Source organism: Herpailurus yagouaroundi, unplaced genomic scaffold (assembly GCF_014898765.1).
Source record: "Herpailurus yagouaroundi ecotype Mexico unplaced genomic scaffold, PumYag 182, whole genome shotgun sequence".
NCBI lineage: Eukaryota > Metazoa > Chordata > Mammalia > Carnivora > Felidae > Herpailurus > Herpailurus yagouaroundi.
The window spans coordinates 49,771,559-49,782,550 of NW_024412413.1; positions in this window are offsets into that span (position 1 = coordinate 49,771,559).

Genomic DNA, 10,992 nt, shown 5'->3' on the forward strand with positions numbered 1-10,992 from the left:
TGCATTTGCAGCTTCCTGAACCCAATGGCTGCTCACAGACAATACTGTCCCCCCCTTCCTGGTCCCAGTGGCTTAACCACCCCGTCTCCCCATTTTATCATGTAAAAAAACTTAGTTGTGCGAGGGTCACCTCGGTAAGTCAAGCCCGAAGGAGGGCCGCAGCTTAGCTTGGTGAACCCCCCGAGCGTGGGCGAGGGAGGGGGCTGCCCTCCCACCTCCACGACACACACCCTCCCCGATTTACTGACACCAAGTGACCGCTTGCCAGCCTCTAGGACAGGGGAGGCAGAGAGGTGCTCGTGGATGGCTGCTGGGGAAGCAGTTGTCTGTGGGTTGCTAGGCAAAAATAAACATCAGAGACACCTCCCATTTCCTTACAACTCCGAGCCTTTTCCCGGCGCGGCCACTGGGAGAGACACACCTTCCTTTCTGCTCTCCGCCGTCCGGAGGGACACCTTTAATTCTTCTCATTCCCGGGGCCGAGTCTCTCTCCGCTTCCCTTCCAAGACACGTGGAGAATTTCCCTGCCCTTTTCACTTGCCATCTACAGCCTCTCATTCCCTTGCAGACTGAAAAACTGCTTGCCCGTCACACACCTGCGTCCTGTAGTGTGTGGAACATCCTTTGTACAGAGGTCACAGGTTTTGTCACCTCAACAGTTAGAAAGGAGGAAAGAGCCAGGCAATCTCGGACGACAGGCCAGAAAGCTATGGGGGCGGGGGGAGGGCATTTCCTTACGGAGTAGTACCCAGTCCCTGAAGTTCGGGGAGACCTGGGTCCATTATGCTCTGCCTCCAGTATCCTGCAGGGCCTCTGGCTGGACCCAGTTTGCAGGCCTGAACTAGCGCAGACTCAAATCCGAAAGAGGCCACCTCCTGCGGAGTCCCATCGCCCCTACTGTTTGCAAATTGTCATAGCAACCTCCCAGAGAGATCACACTCACTTTATACAAATGCCAAAAACACGGAGTGTTTCAAAGATACAATGTGACCCTGTAAGAGTCTCCAGGGCATTAAAGATAGGGAGCATTGGCAGAGGGAACAGGTGGCAGAGTGGAATTTTGCCTAATGGTATTTCCCCTAAAAAAAAAAAAAAAAAAAAATCTTGGTGCCTTTGCCTAATCAAGTAGAATCACAGTGAAATAATCAATTTAATAATATGCTTAATCTGACCCCAGCAAGAACTGTTCCCTTTTGCCTACCTTCCCATTCAGATTCACTTGGGGAAACATGTAGTGTTCAGAATTAACTAAAAGAGGGGCGCCTCGGTGGCTCAGTCGGTTGGGCCTCCGACTTCGCTGGGGTCATGATCTCACCGCTGGCTGGCTCTAGGGTTCAAGCCCCCAGACGGGCTCCGGGCTGCCTGCTCCGAGCCTGGAGCCCACTTTGGATTCTGTGTCTCCCTCTCTCTTGCTCCTCTTCTGCCCACACTCTGTCTCTCTCTCTCTCTCTCAAAAAGAAATAAACATTTAAAAAAAGTTAAAAAAAGAATTAACTGAAAGAAAAGGGGCTACTTAGTAGCAGAGAGGAAGCCAGAACCCGTTCCCAGGCTCCTGGTCTAATTTCCCTATGCTTTCTATTACCACCGTGGATTTTTAAGAAACTCACACCTCCTTCCTTCTTTCCATTTCAAAACGATTATTTTCATACTGTATTCCTTTTTTTCTGTAAATGAGTACTCCATATAACTCATATTCAAATAAAAAATTTGAAGCAAAAAATAAATTTTAATATAACCTGACACCCTTTCACTTAAATCATTCTTGCAATACTTGAATAGGAAATAGGCACTGCTTTTTCATGAAGAAGGAAAATGCTAACTACTCGAAGTCATGGTTTGTAAAATCCAAGTTAGTAATATTAATCTACACATTAAACATGAGGAAAGGGAGGGTTTTTTTTTTTTAATAGAAGGACACAAAGAATCATTAACTTTAATCAAAGAAAGAAAAAGATACATGTTTGGGGAACTTTTCCTAGTAAATTGTTTTATGACAGATCAGGTATAATTTCAATTTTATATTTTTGTTGTTTCTTGTCTTAGGGAAAATTTGCAATTAGTCTAATCATTGGCTGTTTTAATTATAAATGGTACACCTTTCAAACTTATATTCTTACTTAGCTCAAAATGAGTATTTGCAGTTTCTTGGATTTCTCTCATTATGTTAAATATTGATGAGTTCAGCCTGAATTAACGTCAAATACATGTGCAAACGTATTTGACCAACTCCTTGAGCTTTCAAGAAGAATGAACTGGGTTAATGCTAGGAGTTATTACCCTCAAGCTTATTAATTATCCTGAATATTTACCTCTTTATAAAATTCTTTCACAAATATCCTCATGTTTCATCTTCACAACTCACAACCTGACCAGAGTTGTGTTGATGTTAATAGTAATCTCCTCCGGGGGCTCAAGTCCCTTCGTTAAGTGTGTCTGCTCTTTGATTCTTGTCTGTTGGAAAAATTCCATCTGTTTTGTATGTTTGTCAAATCCAGATTCAAATAACAAGTAGGTAGGCAGGATGGGGCTGGATTAGAAAGAAGGAAACTTTGGGGAACTCAGAATGGAGCCTTGTGGAAGGAAGTTGTTTTCAGTGGGAAAAATAGTGATGGATCGATCACAGAGAAACTGGAAATGAACAAGAAAATTGCTGGTTCTGAAACACATTCCCTCATTGAATCCCTTTGTCCCAGAAACATTTACAAAGAATTTAGTATGTGTAAGGCCTACAGGATATGATGAATCATCAGATGTGGTGCGCTGGGCTTCGGTCTGGCAATCTATTAGGATCTCATTCTTTTATCTAATTAAGCAAGAAACAGTAAGCACCTAACATATTTTTGACACTATTAGTTCTGGGGTCACAAAGTTAAATAAATAGTCTCTGAGTCTGGTCATTGTTATTAAGAAGCTCCCAGCCCAGGAGAGGCGACAAGACATTTAATGACGTGATGGGGCAGAAATCGAGGTGGGTAGGAGGTACAATGGCGGCACATGGAGGGAATGATGAACTGTACCTAAGTGGTGACTGGAATCAAAGAGTCTGTGCTTCAGTGAAGGTTTAAAATTCTTTTGCTGTTTATTTATTTTGAGAGAGAGAAAGAGAGAGAGAAAAAAAAAAGGCATGAGATGGGAAGGGACAGAGAGAGAGGGAGAGCGAGAATCCCAGGCAAGCTTCTCGCTGTCGGCACAGAGCCCAATGAGGGGCTCGAACTCATGAACCATGAGATCATGACCCGAGCCAAAACCAAGAGTCGGAGGCCTAACAGACTGAGTCAGCTAGGCGCCCCGTCATCCAGGCTTTAAAGATGCTTGGGAGTTTGCCAGTCAAACCGGGCTAGGACATTCTAGGCAGAAGGAATAGGGTGTGCATAGGTACCAAGGTGTAAGAAAGCATAGCATATTCTGGGAGAAGGGTCAGCAATTCAAAATAGAGGAAGTCTGGAGTGGCAGGGAAAGGGTTGGTACTGTCACCTTCGTGAGGTCAGGGTTATGGATGGTAGAGGCAGGTTAAGAATTATCTGAAGTTTTACCAGCTGTGGAAATGTGAAAACAAGGTACAAGGTCTTTTAAAGCAATCAGGTAAATCACCAAGGAACTGACTCATTTTGGAGAAGATAGGCTTGCGGGTTAGTCAGGCCTAACTCCCCTCAGTAGAATGCTTTTTGCTGATGGTTACCTTCCATATGTCCGTCGCCAAGGTCCAGGACCACTTAGAGAAAAGCATGACCTTTATCACCCAAAGTCCATGATGTAACGTCCTCAGATGTAGGAGGCATGGATGTCATAAGCTAATGGTCACTGGGTATTTCCACTCAACTCTGTGGCCATGGCCAGTGTGGAAACAAGAAGAGATTTCCACACCAATGGAAAGTTGGTGATCCAAAGTGTCTGGGCAGGCTGGTCATGTTTTGTTTAGTGTCCTTACAGAGCCAATTTCCTTAACCCTAAGTTGGGGAGAGAGCCCCGAAAGCAAGCTAGGTATCTAGAAAGGCTGAGGATATTGTTCAGCATTTCTTGAGGATAGTTCATCTGCTTTTCCCAACTATACCCTAAGGACCGAGTTAACGTGAAAACCAGTAAGCAAAGGAAAGAGAAAGCTACATCCTGGAAGTGGGGAGTAACTCCGTCTTCGGCACCAACAGGACAAATGCAAACAGAGTGGTGGCCAGTGTGTCCAGGAGCTTCAAGAGGATAGGAGCGCTACGACCAGATAGAGTCCCCACCAGCTGGCCACGGTATTGGCACAACTCACAGAGCAGGCCAGTGTTTGTCAGCCCTCTGGAGACAGGCTGAGAAGGCTGTGCTGGGAGCAACCAGCCAGGAGCAGGTGCCCTGGAATCACGCTGGGCTCCGCTCCAGCAAAAAGTGGCAACAGAAACTCTGAGAGCAACTCTACTAGGGGCTTTGTGAGAAGAGAAGGAGCGGCGTGATTCTGCAACCCAGACAAGAGCAGGAGGGTCAGTAACATTCCAGGTCGTGGGATCTTGGGTGTCACTGGAACCACAAGTAGTGTCGTCTAGTAGCTAGGAAGGGGCAAGTGGGAAGGAGAAGACCGTTTCATGAGCATCGTGAGGGTTACACTGGGTATTGCCGCTGGTTTGCTTCACTGAATGGAAATGAATTTATTTTAGCCATGGATAAGGAAAACCATCCACCGTTCAAACTGTCAGGACTCGGGGCGCCTGGGTGGCTCCGTCGGTTGAGCACCCGACTCTTGATTTTGGCTCAGGTCATGATCTTGCAGTTCGTGGGATTGAGCCCTGTGCGGGACTCTGCCCTGAGCTTAGAGCCTGCTTCAATGGATGTGAATTTCTACTGCTCTTCTAATTCATACCGTACTAGGCACTGTGGAAGGCAAAACACAAATACGCCTTCTTTTCAAGGAACTTTCAGTCTAGCCTGGGAGAAGACTCACGTTCCAGGAAACATTCAGCAACACAGTAAAAGAGCAGCTATTTTATATTTTCCTGTTTCTTCTTTGGATCCATTCTTCCACCCTGCTTGGTGCCACAGGAAGCTTTACGGAAGGCATTGGTGGTCTTCCCCGCCCATTAGCGTCTAGTTCGGTTTAACCATTGGAAGGTCTTGGCAAGACACCCAAGGTGTGTCTTAGGTATGTCTTGAGGACAGTGAGGTCAGACTATCTCCCTGGTTCTCCCCACACCAGCTCACCACAGATTGGCTATGGCCCATGACCAAAGACCTCCGCTCATGTCCGGCAGCCCTTTCCTACAGCTGTAGCTACTCCCTTAGAGTTCTGGACCCTGTTCACACCCCTTGCCCCTTCAAACCTACTGGCGGTAAAGGTTTCCTGCTGTTGCTAGTTCTATGGGCTTGATTTTTCCCTCGCTTATTTCCCTTTGTCCCATCCATCCTCACGTAGGTAGTCCTTTAATTAAACTCTTTGTGCCATGTTTTTTTTTCTGCCAGATCCTGACGTATACAGACTTACACGGACTTACGTATATTGTATATCCTATAGAGTGTAGGTTATGGAATCTAAATGCCATAGAACCCCAGAGGGCTAGGAGAATCAGGGCTTAGAGGAATCAGAGGGGAACTCCGAGTGAAGGCAGAATTTGATCTGGGCCTCAGAAAATGAGCAGACTTGTCTTAAGCAGAAGAAAAAGCTCCCCAGGCCCAATGGAACCATGCGCAGCGGCAGCCTCTGGAGCAGAGAGGGTTGCTGAGGAGGCCTAAGGAACAGCAGGGTCGTAGGGTGGGGGGCACATCCAGGTCACTGATGGCCATGAAAGCCAGAGAAAGGAGTTTCCACATGGCGTGGATGGAAACAAAGGCCACTGGCGATTTCTGAGCAGTGAGTTGACCTGGAGAAAGTGCTTAGCAAGGAATGTAGATCAATCTGGCTGCAGCGTGTTAGAGAGACATGAGTGGGGGGAGGGAGTAGAAACAGAAAAGACCAGTCGGGAGGTGGTTTCTGGAAATAGCTGAGGGGGGTGGCACAAGGAGCCTGGGGCAGATACTGGTTATTCGGATGCTCTCTCCAGAGCCCAGGAGAGGGGCCTTGAAAGTAAGGGGAAGCCAGAAATAATGGAAGCACCACATACTTTCCTTGCTACCTTTGGGTCTCAGAAGCATACAGAATTCTTAAAGCTGCTTATCAAGGAATTTCACAATGAAGCCTATTAAAATGATCAGCTAGGGGCGCCTGGGTGGCTCAGTCGGTTGGGCGTCCGACTTCGGCCCAGGTCACCATCTCGCGGTCCGTGAGTTCGAGCCCCGCGTCAGGCCCTGGGCTGATGGCTCAGAGCCTGGAGCCTGCTTCCGATTCTGTGTCTCCCTCTCTCTCTCTGCCCCTCCCCCATTCATGCTCTGTCTCTCTCTGTCTCAAAAATAAATAAACGTTAAAAAAAAAAAATGATCAGCTAAAGTGAGACATAATTAGGAAGTAACAAGTCAGGGAAACCTGGAATCCAGAAAGATTCCCCCATCACGTCTCCCTGCCCAGTAATCTGGAGACAGGATTTGTTGATCACTCAGGGAGAATGAGTTATCATAAATGAGGAGCAAATAGTGTGTTCCAGAGCCCAGTTTCGTTGGCCGGAGTCCCATCTATTGTGAGGACTGATACACTGGCTTCTGACCGACGTTGGGTACAGACTGTTTAACACATTCAGACTAAGGGGTACCTGCCACTAAAAGAAAATGCAAAAATCTGAAGACGCTCTCCTCTTCCTTTCATTATCTTGCTTTTAAAGAGGTATTATAAAGAGGTGACGGAGAGGAGAGGATCTGGAATCAGCCATGCTCCAGTTTGCTAGGTAGCCCTCAGCGTGAAGGCCTCCTACACCGTGCAAGCATGAGCCGTTCCTGCGTCTTTGGACCTTCTAGCTCCAGGCCTCCGCAGACCAAGTCTGGGGACACAACTTTTGGCCCCCTCAGATGTAGGTTTGTTATAGGGCAAGTTCAGAAGAGTTTGGTTCAGTATATTCTTGCTCATCAGAGAAACCCAAAGATGCTAAACTGACTCCAGTTCTGAGGGCTTCTAAGACCTCAGTTAGCTGGAAAGAATGCAGCACTGGGTCTAAGGCTAAGGGAACTTCCCCAAGAATAATGGTGCCATTAGCAACACCTTAGCTACCTAAGTAGCCTCGAAATAATAGCTAATAGTTGTAGAAGACGTTCACACGTCCAGGTAGTATTCCAAGAACTTTACCCGTGTGAACTAATATAATTTCCACAACCATCTGCCTGGCAGATGCTATTATTAGTTCCATTTTAAAGGTGAGGAGACTGAAGCACCGAGAGGTTAAATGACTTGCCCAAGGTCACACAGCTAAGACGTGACAAGGCAGATACTCTGGCTGTAGAATCTGTGCGGTGACCGCTTTCAGTGCTAAGTGGAGATTTTACCAGCTCACCACCACGATTGCCTCAATCTCATTATCGCCATCAATAACATTTCATGTCACAAAATAAACTTTTCAGAGAAGGCTTTGAGGTTTATATGGTCCTTCAGCTGTGGTCATTCTCAGTAACCCATCACTCATGGCAAAGTGCTTCACAGATGGGAACAGTGAGACGGGAAGCCCAGAGTAGCACCCCCGGAGCCACAGGTGGAGCCAGAGGAGGCATTAGGGTCAGAGCCCAGGTTTGTTGACTGCTAACAATTTTTTCTCTTTTCCAAACCAAATTATTATAAAATTCCCTTAATTTCAGAGATGAAGGGATGGGGATTCCCTAAAAGCAGGTACCACAGGGGCGCCTGGGTGGCTCAGTCGGCTGAGCGTCCAACTTCGGCTCGGGTCATGATCTCGCGGTCCGTGAGTTCGAGCCCCGCGTCGGGCTCTGGGCTGATGGCTCAGAGCCTGGAGCCTGCTTCCGATTCTGTGCCTCCCTCTGTCTCTGCCCCTCCCCCGTTCATGCTCTGTCTCTCTCTGTCTCAAAAATAAATAAAACCTTAAAAAAAATTTAAAAAAAAAAAGCAGGTACCACAAAACGGACAAGTTTTGATCTCTCAGGACTTCGGGGGCAAATTCCTGTTTTGACATTTCCAGGAATGATTTGAGTCTGGTCTTTACTAACACCCAGCTTAAAGAATTAACTTTACTGGATTCACAAGAAGTCCAAACACAAGTGAATGATTTCCTGTTTAACCATTGTAGCAAATCGGCCCCTTTGCCTCGAGCAAATGGAAAAGACAAGGAGTCTTTGGCAGTAGAAGGGAGTCCTCTCTACCAAGCTGGCCACTCCATCTAGACCACCCCGGATCTCTGGGGCAATGGCTCGTTACATTATGCTTTTACAAATAGCCACACTCTTATTCAGGTTAAAGGGGTTGACAGTGTGCTTGCTCACGAAGATAGTATAAATACTCCCTGGATAATCTAAGCCCCAAACTTAGTTTTGTTTGTTTCTTTGTTTGTTTTCAATTAGCTCTGCACAAGTAAGAGAAATTACTTTTGGTGATGGATGAATCTGAGTAACTGTTAAATAGTCCTGGATAGTTTGAACACTTTTGTAGTCAAAAATAGCTTTGACTGAAGAAAAGCTACTTGAAGTTTCATTATAGACAATGCATTGTACTTGTTGGTTACTTCCCATCAGATGGTGCTGGACAAGTCCACTGTTTACACAGCAGTGTTCTCTAGGGAAGGTTTGAAATACAAAAAAAAAAAAAAAAAAACAAAAAACAAAAAACAAAAAATCTAAAGGCCTGTAGGCGAAGGTGTGCATTTAGCACAGGTGCAGGTGAATGGCCCCCGATCGGCATTTCCAAAGGGCACAAAAAATAAAAATGGCCCAGGAAGTAATGAATGACTTACATGTAAATACATAAAGAAGAGATTAAGAAGGAGTTGTTGGTAAAAAGAGGATCGCTTTTTGGGAAAGGAACAAATAGTTTTCTCATGACTGGGAAGGGACAACAGAAATAAAGCAGCTGAAAGGCTACAGACAGCAACACTTGAACACAGGACAGCAGAAGAGTGATCAGTCATAGTGGAGGTACCGGTAAGAAAGAGGAGAAAGGAACTGGGGGTGGGGAGACAGCAAGAGGCAGAGAGGTGGGAAGAACTCTACAGAAATTTTTGTGAGGAGGGAGCCCGGGTGGCTCAGTCGGTTGAGCGTCCAACTCTCGATTTCGGCTTGGGTCATGATCTCATGGCTCGTGAGTTCGAGCCCCGCGCTGGCCTCTGTGCTGACAGCAAGGAGCCTGCTTGGGATTCTCTGTCTCCCTGTCTCTCTGCCCCTCCCCCTCTTGTGCTCACTCTCTCTCTCTCTCTCTCTCTCTCTCTCTTTCAAAAATAAATAAACACTTGTAAATATTTAAAAGAAGACATTTTTATAAGGACCAGGAGGAAATGTTTGAGGCGGGGTTGCACGTGGGGTGCAGGGGAGAAAACAAAACAGGAGTAGGACCAGAATGCTCACTCAGGTGATGTTCTCAGGAGACACATGGTTATGGCTTACCTTTCTAAGTGAGCTCACCGCCTCTTTCCACTGAGAGCCCCGTGTGTGCTCTCCCTCTCTCACACCATACTTGTGTTCTGTTCTCCTTTCCTCCTTCCTAACCCACGGCGAGTGAGGAACCTGACAAACATTTCCTACAACGCGGACTTCAGAGAAAACAATTTTGTGACAGTTTTGTCCTTGAGCTACGTGTCAAGCTCTGTGCTGTTTTGCCTGCGCCGGGTCCTTGAAACCTCACTCAAATGAGGCAGGTATGTTATTTTCTGATTTTAGAGAAGACGGAGACTGCAAACGGTTCGGTGACTTGTTAGTGATGGGCCGTAATCAGATGGGAATTCAGGGAAGTCTGGTGCCGAAGCTCACTCTTACCCACCCAGAACGATCTGCAGACTGCTCTGGGGCATGAAGAATGCCCACACAATTCCATCTGACCCGACAGTGGCATCGTCTGCTTCTTCTACTTCTTCTTCTTTTTTTAATGTTTATTTATCTATTTTTGAGAGAGAGTGAGAGCACAAGTGGGGTATGGGCAGAGAGGGGGGGAGAGAGAGAATCTCAAGCAGGCTCTGCCCTGTCAGCACGGAGCCCGATGTGGGGCTCGATCCCACAGACTGTGAGATCGCGACCTGAGCCGAGATCAAGAGTCGGACACTTAATCGACTGAACCATCCAGGCGCCCCCGTCTTCTCCTTCTACAGTGGTACTTCTGCATTCTCGTCAATGGCTGGGGAGTGAAAAGGAAGGGAGATCTCCACAGAAGTCCTGACATCAGCATGCTCAACCCAAGCAAAATCTAAGGTCTCTTCCTCATTTGCTGTACTGTTTCCATGGTGCTGTTTTCCAGCTCAGCCCGTATGTTGCCTTTCTGTATGTGCCTATCTGTGTTGAACAGAATTGCTTCCTCTAACTACTGCGCTATTAAGACAGCATCTGGGGCGGGGAGGGGAGGAGGAAGCAAGATCCAGGGAATGTATGCAAAGAAATGATCTCTGAAGTATGTGAACCAGGACAGGATTCCACGTTCTTGATGTGATTCAGTCAAGTACCAACATATTTGTAAGTGGGAATGTTGACTAGTTGTCTAAGTTGGTAGAGAAAGGTTATCCAACAGCAAGAAATTCCTGTCTATTTCAGATCTTTGAAAAAAACCGAAGTGTCTGTGACTCGGTATTTGGTGAGTTTTTCGTCCTTGAGAAATGAAAAATCAACATACTTTTTTGATGAGGGCAACAAGGGGTTGTATGTGGTGAGCATAGTCAGATCTCATTAACTGACTGAATGAAATGTGGCCAGAATAAAAGCATTCAATGACCCTCTAGAAGGAGATAATATTCTTTACTTCGAGAAGGCAAAGGAAAGGAGGACACCTCTTCCCACCCCCCCCCTTTTTTTTTTTCAGTAAAAGGAGTCTCATATGGAACGAACTGTTAGCAAAGGGTGCTTAAAGGGACTGTTCGCAGGGGCGCCTGGGTGGCGCAGTCGGATAAGTGTCCGACTTCAACCAGGTCACGATCTCACGGTCCGTGAGTTCGAGCCCCGCGTCGGGCTCCGGGCTGA